The sequence below is a fragment of the Cyprinus carpio genome, chromosome B1 (assembly GCF_018340385.1).
Source record: "Cyprinus carpio isolate SPL01 chromosome B1, ASM1834038v1, whole genome shotgun sequence".
Lineage (NCBI taxonomy): Eukaryota > Metazoa > Chordata > Actinopteri > Cypriniformes > Cyprinidae > Cyprinus > Cyprinus carpio.
The window spans coordinates 10,922,954-10,938,469 of record NC_056597.1 but is presented as its reverse complement, the minus strand read 5'-3'; the positions used below and the strand labels follow the sequence as shown (position 1 = coordinate 10,938,469).

The 15,516-nt window shown below is 36.9% G+C and overlaps 1 protein-coding gene across 4 annotated transcripts in view; it reads right to left on the bottom strand.

Moving 5' to 3' along the window:
• LOC109087252 (teneurin-3-like) overlaps positions 1–15,516 on the bottom strand; it is a 497,439-nt gene that overhangs the window by 283,423 nt on the left and 198,500 nt on the right. For 3 of the 4 annotated variants that reach the window (XM_042716547.1, XM_042716552.1, XM_042716548.1), the window contains one exon: positions 4,811–4,947. The gene's annotated coding sequence lies outside the window, so the exon portion shown is untranslated. Of the gene's footprint in view, positions 1–4,810; positions 4,948–14,147; positions 14,297–15,516 lie in introns of those variants that run through there. The other variant, XM_042716550.1, reaches the window with a different exon arrangement.

Genomic DNA, 15,516 nt, shown 5'->3' with positions numbered 1-15,516 from the left:
ACCTATATAGTGAACTGTACCGAAAACTATACTGTCAAGTAACTGGGCCAATTATGTTACTGTTACTTTCCAACCTGAGCCCACAGCCATTGTGTGGCCAAAACTGTGTCCATGAGAGGCTTAACCGCTGACAAAAATAATAAATAAATATTTTTTCTCTTTATCGACTACTACAATATGACTACAGTTCAGCTTTGTCTCTAAAGTAAACAATTACTCATTCTAAGTTCTCTGGACTGGACTCAAGGCTCAAGGGATTTGTACGCTGTCTGCCGAACAATGAGAGGAGATATGCTTTAAAACTGTCAGGATTTGAGCGGGAAAGACTAGTTTGGTCAAGAACTGAGGCTGGAGGATAACAATAAGACTCAAGGTAGGGAGTGAAATGGCTGTGGATTTTCATATTAAAATCCTCATCCTATTATGTTATTTCTCTAACTAGCCAATTAGTTGTCTGTGGGTATGTTTATTGTTTGGCGGATTTCCATATACACCATGATAAAAGGGCCTATTTTAAGCAGTCACCATAAAAACGCATTGCTGGTACTAACAAAAATACTAAATGGAGCTTGCGGCGATACTAATAATAACAATATCAATAGTGTGCGCAACAGAAGCACCAACACAACAAATATGATCTGTTTTATGCTCAGCGGACATCATTTTTCTTCTCCAAATGCATTATGTGGGGAACGAGTGCGGCTGATTGCATTTGAAACGTATTATGGGACATCTGTCTAAATCTGAGATGATGTAATTATATAATTGAACATGTGGAGCTCTTTCCTGGAATATGGTTATTGGTAGTTGGCACGGGCCGAGAGCGACCGACCACAGCCTTTACGAGAGGAGAGAGAGAACGAGAGAGAGAATGTTCCAGAACATGATGTCGGCTGCTTTAAAAAAATAAAATATAAGCTTGGGAACACTACAGTGTGCTTAGACAACCATCTTTTAAAAATCATCCTTATGGAATCACATCCTGCCTGTGTGCCACAACACTGCCATACATAAACAAACCAGAAGCTCTTGGACTGAGAATAGTACTGATGGAAATTTGCTTACAACATCATAGACATATGTACATTTCAAGTCAGCCTGGCTGATCTTTTTAACCTTCTAGTGGTTTTTAACATCATAATAAATGTCCTTCATCAAAAGAGGACTTGACATGATATGCTGCTGAAGAGGAGACTTGCACGTCACGTAACTGAAATACATAAATGCGCCTGTTTTTCATCAAGCACAGATGAAGTATTTGTCTAAAACAATGTGCACAGCTGTCAGTGCACACAATTGCTATTCTGGTAAGTTTGTGTCAAGCACACACACAATATGCACACTTCTTGGTGGGGTGCAACACAGAAGCAGGTGCTGTAGAAGTTAGTGCTAAGCCTGCTCAGACCATTCATCAGACCTGTTATTCATGAGCTTGTCTGCACTCCACATGCTAAAGAGAAGAAACATGTCAGGCAACTGCCAAACAGAGCGTTCACCTGCACACCTGCACTGCACTCTGCACGATTGGCCCTATCAGTATTCATGCATCTAACTACAGCTGTTTCAGCCCACATCCATGAAAAATGGTGCGGGGAAATATTTTATGCATAGACATGTTGATTGCAGGCAAAGATTTTTACTGTTGTGGGTCTGTTTAACACATTGAACACATGTACAGGGCGAAAGAAAAGTGTTTTAAGGTGATTTTGTGTGTATAAATGAATTTTTTATGATCTTTTTATATTCTTTGGCATTGATAAAAGGACAGCTCAGAAAATGAGAAAATAAAAAATTCCGAGAAGCCCCTCCAGCTAATGTGTGAATATATAAGATGAATAAAAAATGACCATAGACACTGATGAGTGGATGCTCCCTCATCGTGATTCTCTATTAGTTACCTTTAGGAACTAAGAGAGAGTCACATTAGGTCACAGAAAGTGAACTCTAAGAAGTTCTCTTTTTGTCATAAAGCCCTCATCTACACACACACACAGGGAGAGAGAGATAGAGCTAAATGTTAGGGATCTATCAAGCGTCCAAAATTGCATGTGAACATGTGTATTTAATTCACCGCAAAAATTTAAATTCTGTAATCATTTACTCACTCTTGTGTTGTTCCAAACCAGTATGACTTTCTTCCATGACGCACAAAAGGGGGAATTATTCATTTATTTACTTCTTTTGAAAAAATACTGGTTGCTCTTTGCAATGCAATTAGAGTTAATGAAGCTTCTGACTTTCAAAAATGACAGCACCATAAAATCAAATGTATACATCACCAGTCAATAGTTTGCAATAATTAGGATTTTTTTGAAAGAAGGATCTTATGCTCTAAAAGGCTGTGATCGAAAATACAGTAAAAAATCATTTAAATGAAAGAAAGAAAAAAAAACTATTTTAAAATGTAATTTATTCCTGTGATGGCAGAGCTGAATGTTTAGCAGCCATTACTCCAGTCTCGAGTGTCACATGATCCTTCCAAATTTGACTGACTGATTGATTATTATTGGTGCTCAAATAATAAAAATGGTTGTTATTATCAATGTTGAAACCTGTTTTGCTGCTGAATATTTTTGTGGAAACCTTTTTTTAATAATTACATTATATATATATTGTTTATATCAACTGTTTCCACAAAAACTATTAAGCAGCAAAAAAAGTTTTCTTCAACCTTTCTTGATCAGATTGGTCAATTAGAATGATTTCTGAAGGATCATGCAACACTGAAGACTGGAATAATGCCTGCTGAGAATTTAGCCCAGCAATCAGACTACACTACATTTTTTAATACACTACATTATAAAATATATTCAGAAAAAAAACAACAACAACAGATAATAATATTTCATTTTTTCCCCTTTATTTCTGTATTCTGCATTTTTGATCAAACAAATGCAGTCCTAATGAGCATAAGACACTTTTTTTAAAGAAAGATAAAACTTTTGATAGGTGTTGTAGAATAACAGCTTTGTGTAGCAAACAGATTAAAATTTAAGTTATTACTTACAGATTAGCACCTCCAGAGGGCTATCAACTGTTAGACCAGTTTATTAAAAATATTTAACAAAAAGAATGATTCGGAAACCATTAGGTTTTTTTTTTTTTTTTTTTTTTTAATTTACATTTACATTTAGTAATTAAGCAGACGCTTTTATCCAAACCGACTTACAAATGAGGACAATGAACAACTTCAGTTCAAAGACAACTATGGTTTGACTTTACAACATTACACAAGTTGTCTTTTTTTGCTGTTTGACAGCCCCATTCCTCCTGCCAGTCTCCAGGATATTTCTAGTTGTCATATGGTTTTGCAACGACATGAAGGTGAGAAACCAATGACAGAAATTGTGGGTGAACTATCCCTTTTGCACGTTTCCATCATGCCACATCTAAACAAGAGCACCATCGAAGTACAGGCAAGTAGATGACAACACCAAAAAAAAAAAAAAAAAAAAAAAAGTTCAGGGAAATGAGGAGGCAGTCCTATTCTTTCTTGTGAGGGGAGAAAAGAAAGAGGGGAACACAGACAATGGCATAGCTGATCAGAAACATTTGGCGCGGACCAGGCCTGGGCTCCCCAGCAGGTGGTCCGAGTCCAGAGCTCTTCGACGGCTTCTCTTAATCCCCTTTCAGCCAGGCTTCTCCTCCTGCCCCTGACCCCACGCTGCGATGAAGTTATCACCCAATGCAGCCCTGCTCTCTGGCCGCTTCAAAAAACACTGTGGCTTTTATCAAACGCCCATTTATCTGCATGAAAGCCATGCAATTTACCCAATAATATCTACACTCCATACGGAAAAAAGAAAAAAAAAAACTGGCCCATTCAATCAAGAGAAAACATAATTCAAAGCCTCTTTCTTTTTGAATCTGAAGGAAGAGTCTAACAATATGTACTATTACCACGAAGAGAGGAGTCCAGAGAGGTCAATTGCGAAGGAAAACGTGAAGTCGAAACAAAGCAATGAAAAGAGAGATTTTAAACGTGTTAGGACGAACAACTGGGGTGGGTTAAAAACCTGGATGTACAACTATATAACACTGGAAACTGGGACAAAACAAGTAAAGGAAATGACAAGGGCCAAGATGGCGGCGGTAAGAATTGTAGACTGCACTCTAGTTGCCCTACTTCATCGAGGTGCAGCGTCTCAAGCTGACAAAAGCTCAAGGAGGCAGCTGAAGTGGCAGAGATTTCAAAGCGAGAAGTGGGAGAGTCATTGCGTGCCCACCCGCAGAGGCATATGGGGAGGAATACAAAAAGTTTTTTTTTGGTGGAGTGTGTTTTTTCTCCCCTCGCCCTCCCCCTTTCTCTCTTGGTTTGGCGTGGTATGAACAAAGACAGAGTGCATTTTAATATCATAGGAGTGCTGTGCCTTTGATTCCAAACAACGAATACTATCCAATTGCGTCCTCATTGGCTCATCTAGGCAGCGCCTGTCGCTGATTGGATGATGCCGTTAAGCCTTGGAGGGATGGGAGAAAGTATGTCTTGTACACACTGACACACTAACACGGACACAATATGCATTCACGAAAATGCTTAGGCTTTACGTTACAAAGAAAATCAAGCCGTATTTCAAAATTGTAATTGTTGATGGGCCAAATGACCGGTACGCATACAGCTGTTTGATTTGTATGGATTTCGAGACTCATAATTTTTTTTTGTTTTTTTTTTTCATGCATAGCTTTTTGTCTCTGATTTATGCATAGCATTACATCCCATTCATGATCTCTTGTTCTCAAGGTTAATCTTTCTAACAGCCCTGCCAAAATGGAGTAACTAAATGTCATTTCAAACAGGGGCATCACTCACCTGACCCTCAAGAAGTGACACATAGGGATACCATCTGGTCAGTCAGATCTGCCTCAAGCGTAAAGGATCTAATCCATGGATGAAGGTCAAGGGCCAGCAGACATCAGAGCATCAAGGCTGGGAATCAGCAAATCAACCTGCGAGGAAAGATAGAAAAGAGACATTTATTGCTTTGAAGACCAGAAAACGCAAAAAAGAGTGAATGGATGTCATGCCTCACACTGTGGGTTCACCGCACGTGTTGTCTCAATGGGCAAAAGTCTCTTCAGCCTATTAGAAAGTGAGGTAACAGAAAGACTCTGGCTGTAATTAATGCAGTTCTAACGAGACAGACTGTGATGGACACTTAAAGTTCACAGTTCAGTCAAGGACAACAATTATGCTAGTTAAGTTCCAAATGCAAGTAAAATTGGATTTGGAGAGCAAATACAAAAAGTGGACTGTAGCATTATTGGAACTGCAATATGCTTGCAAATTGAGTTGGAAGAAAATAGTACTTTAGGATGCATTAAATTGATCAAAAGTGACAGTTAAGTCATTTTTAATGTCACGAAAGATTTCTACTTTAAATGAATGCTGTTCTTTTAAACATTCTATTGGTAAAAGAGAATTGGGGGGTGGGGGGTGGTATCTCGGTTTAAAAACAAGATCTATTTTAAACAACTCTGAAGGATCATGTGACAGAAGACTTGAATAATGGCTGCTGAAAATTAAGCTTTGTCATCACAGGAACAAATTACCTTTTAAATATAAAAAATAGAAAACAGTTATTTTAAACTCTAAGAATATTTCATGATATTTCTCTTGTACTGTATTTTTTTATCAAATAAATGCAGCCTTAGTGAACATAAGATATTGCTTTCAAAAACATTAAAACATCTTACCAATCATGCTTTCATTTTTCACTTAATTTTATTTAGTTGTTTCTAACCAGCTAGGGTCCTAAAATAAGCTTCAAATGTAAGTAAAAATCTTTAGAGAATAAATAAAACAGCATTACTCTTGTCTGGCTAGTAACTTTATTTGGAAATATAGCATTATGTGGTTTAAGTCAACTCCAACAATGATAGTTTTAAGGAACTGCAACACACTAAGTTCAAGTTGTGAAAAAAGATAATATGAACTCTACTGATGCAAGTTACATGAACAATTCAAACTAAATCTACTAAAGAAAAACTCTGTCTATGTGACTCTGCATCTTCTAACAACTTTACCTCACTTGAAAATTCACTATCAGAAGTTGATCTAGAATGCTTAGGGTTTTTGTTTTTCTCCAGAACTCATATGTGTAATACGCTTCACATTAAGCCACCAAAATGAAAATATGAGAAACAGAATCATGTGTTTTATATTTTTGAGGCAGGTGCAGTTTCAATAAGTAAAGGAGACTACCACATCTGAAACAATGACTAGCACTGTTTATCACTTAAATGCAAGGAATAAACAGCTAAATAAATGTTATAAGGACAAAAATACGTGTAATATTTTATTTATGAAAGCTTAAAGGCTGATAAAAAGCCAGTAAAATCAACACATTTCTCCCAACCCTAACTACACTCAGCCTTCAAACAAACCTGACAACCTCCTGACTGGACATTTATTCCCAACGAGAGGCAGGACACAAGCTTTGATACTACCTAGATAACACTCTTTTTTGAAGGCCTGATTATCATTCATGGATTCACCTAATCGGGGCCTAATTGAGAGCTATTTGCTGAGTGACACAGTTTTGTATATCCTCGTCTCATTTGCAGGAAAGTGTGTGTGTATATGACAGAAGGAGAAGAGAGTGAGAGCCTTAGTTCCCTATAGAGACGGGGATCTGGACAATGGGCAGTTGGAAGATAGCATGAGGGGTTCGGGCAGACCACCTGGTGAGCTGTAAAGCACAAACAACTCAGTGTTTCAGGAGATAAGAGAGAGAAAGCCTGTCTCAACAATCACTATCATCTACTCAAAACCAAAATCATGATACAACACATCATAAAAGACCACACTAAACTACTGAGCTGCACCAGTGCAAAAATCCACCAAACGTATACATCTAAAGCGATAAAGCAATATATGCAAAGAAATGCTGTATTGTAGACATGCATTCTCATTCTCTCTCTCTCTCTCTCTTTCAAACTTTTTCTTTTAATGCGATAATGTATTATAAGAAATGCTGTATTGTAGACATGCATTCTCATTCTCTCTCTCTCTCTCTCAAAATAAATAAATAAATAAAATAAAATAAAAATATAATAAATGTAAGTAAAATATTTGTACATTTATTTTTACTTTTCATAGCCTATAATAATAATAATAATAATAATAATAATAATAACAGCAACAACACTAGTTTAAAATTAACACTAGTTATGATAGCTAGATAGCTTGATAGCTAGAAATTTTAATCAAACAAACAAACAAAAGTTTAAAATTAACACTAGTTATGATAAACAGAAATTTTAATCAAACAAACAAACAAAACACTTATGACATCACTTCACTCGCCATTGACCATTTCACCACTCTTGCTGTATGTGGCAAAAAGTTCTTTTCAGACCCAGTGTTAAACCCAAGCACTAATAAAGGTTCTGTGTGTGGTTGTCCGTGTGCATGTGTGTGTGAGAGAAAGCGAGAGAATGTTTACATGCACAAACTCTCAGGAGGCCATGTTTGATTATTCCCTTAGCTGTTGTGAATCTCTTCTACCGAACTCATGTGGGAAATGTAAATCCTCAAAGCAAAAAGCCTCTCGGACTCAAAGTTTTCCAGTCTTTGTGAAGACTACTCCCTGTGAATGCTGATATAAAAACATGGATCACCTCATAAAAAAAATAAAATAAAAAAATGGGATTCTTTGAACAATGTGTTGACATGAGAACCTCTAGTTCTATGGAAAATGATGAAGACAGACTGACAGACAGAGAGAAAGATCAGTTTAAGTCATGTACACAGAGCCAAGCAGTGAATTTACAAGACAGCCCAAAAGAGAGACTTGGGACATGTGGTCTTGCTTCAAACTGATTTATAAACTGTAAAGTATCGTTTCATGAAGATGCCATGCTGTTATACAAATTTCAAATTTCATATATACTATTTAGTTAATATACATACTGAAACTGGAGTGCTGTTCAATGTATTTATTTTTCCTGTGAAGCTGGTTTAAAAATTGAAGCAATCTTTATTGTCACTTTCCACTTAGTGAACAATTTTCATAATTTCATAAAATGGGGGGAAAACCACAAAATCAAGGCCAAGGTCATTAATGCTAATTTTACATCATTTTCACATCTGAATGTTAGCAAAACATCACTATTGAGCTTGCAATGAAATAAATCATAATTGTATTATAGTTGTAGCAAATAGTGGACAAATTAATTTTCACAATGAAACTATCCATGCTTTTCACAACTGATTACAGCCATAACTCATTATCAATGCTATTTTGTTTACAGTCAAAAATACCACAGCTGCAGTCATGCAAATGTTTAATTGCTACCAATGAGAAAAGAGAAAGACACGTCAATGAAAAATAAGTTCATTGTCTCTGCACTTTTAAGTTTATCTAGCTTCTTCTCGTCTTTGTGAAACTAGTCAAGAACAAAAAGCCTGCGTGTCCCTGGGATGAAAAAGCAGAGCGATGGTATGTGATTGATTATAACTGTGTTGACAGTCTTGAATTGTTGGAAGATGAGTCCGCAGGATGATCCACAAACGCCTCATTGCTGCTGCAGATAACCTGCACCCTACACATCGCAGCTGACTGAAAGTGCTGTATGCATGCAGTGTTACAATCTATTTGTTCAATTGCGAAATGTGATTTGAGGACTACTTGGTAATCCATTGACTTTAGTGTTCATTCATGTCAAACTTTCCAAAGCAAGACTCTTGGCAGACTATAATAGAGCAAATACAGAACAACTGAATGAAACATTTGAATATGCATATCTGCAACAGAAAAAAAAAAGTCACAAGAATTTTTTTTAATGATATTAAATTATCCTAAATTAGACCCAATATACATTTGTCATGCTGAACAATAACAACAACAATAATACTAATAATATAAAATAATAAAATAATAAAATATAAAAAATTTGAATTTTTGGGCTTGGCAAGAGGATTTTATTTTATTTTGCTCATTTATTTGTTTGTTTGTTTATTTGGTGAAAAAAAATGATTTTTTTTAAATTACATTAAAAAACAGTACTACTGTAAAACATTACAACCATAAATAACTATTTTGTATTTGACCACATTTTAAAATGTAATTTATTCCCATGAATCAAAAATGGCAAAGCAAAATTTTCAGCAGCCAAAACTCCTAGTATTACACACAGACAAGAACCATTACTCTTTGCTTATTCCTTTTTCTCCTTTCCTTCCTTTCTCACTATCCTGTCTCGCTTTTCCGGAAGCCAGACTTTTCAGTTCATTAGTAGTCCATAAAACAACAATTTCAATAACAATCATTCTCATTTTTACATGTTTACAGCTTAGACTGGAATTCCCTGCGTCGGCGAAGGGGGATGTTTTATGCATCAAGGCACCGTGCGCGAACACGATCCTCTCAGGGCTGAGGTGGGACTCGCAGGAGGTTAATCATATGAGTTACAGAGCATTAGAAACGAGGAGAGAAAAAAAACGTTGTGAAATGACAATCTGCTTTTCTCAAGCCAGCGCTGGTGGGAGAAGCGCCGAAAGGCTTGAATTTCCTTTAGGCTTCTACTGTCTGCCTCGTGCACCTGGAAGCTATCAGGAGTAACCTTATTACATAGAATAACAAGTTCTATTTATACCACCGATCACACTTGCCTTATTTCTCTAATGGTGCCAAGATTCAGTTGCAAATTGCTTGTGTCACTTTCCCCCCTCAACTCCTAAGAAGGTGTTTCTGACCTGTCCAACTGAATAAGAGGCGCGAGGTGGAAAACGGGAGAGCAAGAACGATAAAATAAGTGTGTAACTAGTAAAAAGCCCTGCGCACACGGTGAGTCAAAAGAAAGGCGGATGGAGACTGAACAACTCTAGAATTTCATAAAATCAGACTGGAGTAAATAAGCTTTGAGACGCCTTTATTTTTAAAACCAATTAAAAAGATACATTAACACCAGAGGTCAAGGACACTGCCATCTCTGTAATTACAGTGTATTTATGCAGTCAGGCCTTTGCTATGCAAATGTTTAGCTATATTTCTACTTTAAGGAAACAAAATCCAATTTTATTTAGCATTTAAAAAAAAATAAAAGAATGCAGTACCCTACTTCTATGCTTAGCTTTCGAATAACGTCGCATCTCTCAACACCATCCCCCTCGCAGTTTCCATTTTCATGGCATGCTCGTAGCGCTTTGAAACTGTCTCTCCCGTCTTCATTCACAAATAAATGAATGCTGATACAGCACCATAACTCTCTATCCGTTTCCCTTTGGGACTGTCTAGTCCACCAAGGCAAATTAGAACTCACGTTCTCCCCAGAGAATGCTTGCCCCATTTTACGACAATCACAACTGTAAAACATGAGCCCTGATTTTCTTTTCAAAGTCTTTAAGGCTTGTATTATAAACACATATAGCATTTTTCAGGCCTTTGCTCTCCGTCGCTGTCATTAACAATATGTTCTCAAAGGAGAGAATCAAAACATTTCAATGCCAGACACATCTCCACTCGGTGACTGGACTTCAGACTCGGCACACAAAGTGACTGAAGGAGAGGAAATTTGCAGGAGAGGTTGCACGAAGGATTATGTTGTGATTTTAATTGAAAGGATTGTGAAATCGGCCCTATTCAGCTCATGGCGTCTCACAGCTGGGGCACTGGGATGGAGGCCTACTTTAACGGCACACTGAATAACCACCCTCTCTACCCACAATCCACCTCTGTAGCCTGATCCGGCATGCCAGCGTCTCATTGGCTTGTCGTCTGATTTCAGTTAAAGACCCCCTCCCTGGCAACCCATTTGGTAGAGACGAGAGAAAAATAGCACCAGCAATCACTTGGAGGAGCCAACCAATCACGTTATTCGCACTAACATGGGCGCTATTACCCCCCGGTTTTACTATAGAGAGAGGCGCATTTGAACAGATGAAAAGACGCAAAAAGAGACATGAAAAAAATATGTTTATGAGCACAGTAGCTTGATCCTCACAAAGATATATAGTTAGAGAGACAGAAATAGAGAGCAGCAATAAAGACAAGTAGATGGGTAGAGAAAAACATGGCTGCCACGAGATAAAAAAGCTTGTGCGTATAATGCAAACAAGACCTGCATTTCCTGACTGAATGCACAAAGTTCAGTGAAACCCAAACCCTAAATTAAAAAAAAAATATATTCCAAATTTGACAACATGCCAAGCACAGAAAACCTTTCCTATCTATTAGAGAAACACAAGCACAAGCATGTAGCAATGTGTACGTGTTTGCCTGTCACAGTATGATGGCATAGTGAACATTCTGCCTTCCTTTCTCATCTCGTCCACCTCACTTCATTTACTTTTTAACTTTTCTTTCTTGTTTTACTATTAATATTATATTACTAGTATGATATTTTCTTTAACTCAATACTATTGTTTTAAATGTATTGTTATACAATTGCATAGAAAGTATTTTTATACAAGTAGTCTTATTATGCAAGTCTTCTTTTATTTGTCATGCCAGTGAAGTACAATAAAAAATAAAATAAAAATAAAATAGAGAGAGAGAGAGAGAGAGAGAGAAATGTATGTTGTGAACATGTGAAAGCAGTAATGCAGAAAAGGGAAAAATTCAGAGGTGATGGAGAAGAGGCAAACAATAAAAAATGTTTTTCATTCTTTATAATAAAGGACAATGGAGAGACGCTCATGACTTGCTTGGCATCTTCTGTCCTTGCACTAAGCAGGATTTTTGTCTATGTGTGTACAATAATTTCTTAAAAAATGCATAAAAATGTGTGTGTGTTCATATTAAAAGTACAAATATGCTTCTACTTTTTTATATAATAGTAAAGAGTTTAATCATTTATTTATTATTTGCATTTGTTTAATTGCAAATGCAAAAACATTTATTTTAGTGGTATGGATAGTCTTTAGTCATTTTAAAAAGGGTTTATAGAAAATGTTAGCAGTCTATGAGATGCTCTCTTGTAGACAGCTAAGTAAACACAAGTGTGTGTGTGTGTGTGTGTGTGTGTGTGTGTGTGTGTGTGAGTGAGAGAGAGAGATAGACATTCCTCTGATGGGCCTCAAATCTGCCACAGGCATGAATGTCTTCTTGTTCAGATGGCCAATTATCACAAATGAGGCAACAATTAAATAATTAGCTAAAGCCCGATCTAACAGGCTCTAGTCACAATTAAGACAAAAGATGAGACACAAAGCATGTGTAATTAAAAGAAGTCGTGGAAACACTGAAATATATAAAAGCAATGCTTCACTAACCGTAGAGTATAATATTGTACAGAACAACATTATTCATGTTTATTTATTACTTGAAGTCATAGTTGTTGTTGTTGTTGTTGTTTTTTTTTTTTACACCAAACGAGCAAATAAACAATCTTCTTTGTTTTTAGTTTTTAATGTGACTAAATGTAAATGTATATAATGCTGGGTAGTAATTGGTTACATTTAATCTGGATTATGAAATCAGATTCCAAATCTAAGTACTTGTAATTAGATTACATTACATTTTAGAATACTCATAATCTGATAGATTACATTATTACAAAATATTCACACAATAGCAATACATTATTCAGAATCCTTTTCATCTGTTGAACTTTCCTTTCTAAAATAGCCTACCACGTATGTACATTCAGAAAGTCTTCAAGTTTTGACATTCAAAGAAAGACCAGGCAATCGTTAGGTGGCTTACACAAAGCCACACAGCATTTGACCACTGATTAACAAAAAATATTGCAATCTTAAGTGTTTTCTTAGCTTTTTTAGTGAGTTTTTTTTATTTCGAACACTGTTACTTTGAAATAATTTCTTGTAATTTGACATTTTCACGATTGAATTAGTTATTTGCTTTTCATTAAACTCACAACCCCCCTGCAGTTCCTTCACAAATTACAAATTGGGAAACTTTGACATAATGCACAGTTTAATGCACTTCATGTTGTTAATAACAATGAGTGGAATATATTTTCTTTCTCCTTGTATTGTATATCAACAAGATCTTCTTATTTATATTAATGTGATAAACAAGTTAGGTCAAAAGGGATCTAAAAGTAATCAAAAAGTAGTCTGATTATATTACTTAAAATGAGTAATGTAATGGATCATGTTTGTAATTTGTAAGTAACCTATCCAGCATTGTATACACACACACACACAACATATTTAAATTAGATTTAAAATGAGATTGTCCCTAATTAGAATAGAAATGGCTTAAGCGACCAGACAAAACAGGTATAAATAGACAGGAAAAGAAAACAGCATAAGAAAAAGCAGCTATATTCTTCAAACTGTGCAGGGAATATCCTCATACCAGAGCAACAAGGTAAGTGGAGCTTTTAGATGTAAAAGCAGCATGCGTGTGAGTGTGTGTCTATGTGCGACACAGAAACAGCATCTTGCTGCGACACAACAAATCTCCTTGGCTCAAGGATTTCGCACCTAGGTGTAAATTGGAGCCTGTTTCCGCCAAGAGTAAACAGGTCTTTTCGTGTCGGGACCTGAGCACCATGCAAATCTAAATTCCATCTGTGTTAGTACAACTCAAAGCCCACTGCGTAACATGCGGGAGATTTGCAACAAGCATATATTTGAAACACAGAATGTAAACAGCAGATCATATCTCGTCTAAAGACTTTTAGTGCCCCAGTATCTGTTCTCCAAAAGAAAGCGGGAAGGAGAGAGACCGAAAGCGCGAGACAGGAGGGGGTGGGGCGGAGGGCACCGTGGACTCCTGCTGTGGAGAGCCAACTGTGCCCTCTAATGGCTGCATATCAGCTGAGCAGAGTTGGAAACATAATGTATATTTCAGCGAGTTGACTTCCAAGCTGTTCTTTCAGATGTTATCTTGCTATAGCATTGGCGCCAAGACCTGTTTTGACTGTCAAAGCATTAAAAGCACATGTCAAAAGTAGTTGTGAATGGAAAATGCAGCTGATTTCAAATCTACCATTGTAAATACACAAAGATAGCATGTTGCTGACAGGTTTTAAGAGAAGTCAAACAAAATGAGACTATGTCGCGACATGTCTGAATGTGCTCCGAGACATAGATGTTCACTAGCTTAGAAGTGGTCTTGTGTATTATCGTGTATATCAGCACAGAGATTTGTAATTAAAACAGATCAATATAAATTATGAAGAAGCTAAACGTTTGACCTGTATTAGACGGATTTATAAAACTAAGTCACTCTTACCCTTGTGAAATCCACTTTTACTTCCATGATAACTTGCACCTTCTTGTTGACGATAGCAACATTATGAGCTGTCGTGCTTTTTTTTAAAAAGATCTTTTGATAGATTAGTAATGAAAAATCACATAAGGATGAAGATTAAAGTTAAATGTGAGCTCTGCTCAGTTGAGAACTGTTATGTGAGGTGTACTGCCGATGGGTCGATAGGATTGAGAAAGAAGCGTCAGAAGGGGTCAGCGCCATTGTGCACATGTCAAACAGAGGGGGCCATCGCACCGAAGACACCCGTCTTGCTGGGCTCTTGTTTGGGCTGCCCATCCATGGCTAAAGATGTTTAGATTGGCTAGGTGGGAGGGGGGATATTAGCTTTGGTTTTCACCCCACCTAAGGTGAGGAAACAAGGGAAGCACAGCATTAACCCAACCCACCCAAACGCTGGGCAGGAGAACCGCAGTGGCTGAGAGCAAGACAGTGGAGCTCCAGCAGAAAAGCAGAGAAAAGATTCTGTGCCAGGGGTGGAGGGATGGAGACAAGCGGGTGGACAAGGGGAGGGCTCACAAAGAAGCGGCGCAGGGATGAAGACAGCCTTGAAGACACCTGAGAGACAGCGGCAGAGTGGAAAGCCATGGCTGATGTGTCAAAAGCAGCAAATGTGCTCTGACACGGGTCAATCCCTCCCCTGCCTCTATAGGTCAGAACCCCGTCACCCTGGCAACCGCTCAGACTGTGTATCTATGGCAGCGAGTGCAATGATTCACACAGATAGATTACAGCACTCCTCACTAAATTCATTAAGCATTCAGACCTGCAAATAAATAGATATGTTTGCACTTCAAAAATAAGCAGACACTATACTTAACTGTGCAATAAGGACAAACTAATACATTAATTTTATTTCCACATTTTTTCTTTGTCACATTCTCATATTCAGACTTTGTCTTGAGGACAGTCCCAAGAGAACCACACTTGTAGTGACTACACCTTGAAGTATATTTAATAAAATATATAATACTGATATATATTAAAAAACAATCAAATAATTGATCTATATATGTAATTAACATTTTATTCTTTTAGAAAGTAATGTAAAATATATATATATATATATATTATATTTAATAAAATATATAAATATATGTATATATATAAATTTTTTTTTTTTTTTTGATTGTGATATTGTTTTTTTTTTTTGTATTATATGTGAAATGTTTTTTTTTAAGATGAAACCTTTCAAAACATTATTTGTCCCCTTTTCGCCATAACGCAAGCCCAAACTGAAAACAGTCTCACTGCTCCCTTAGACACACACGCACACACACGCACACACACACACACACACACACACACACACACACACACACACACACACACC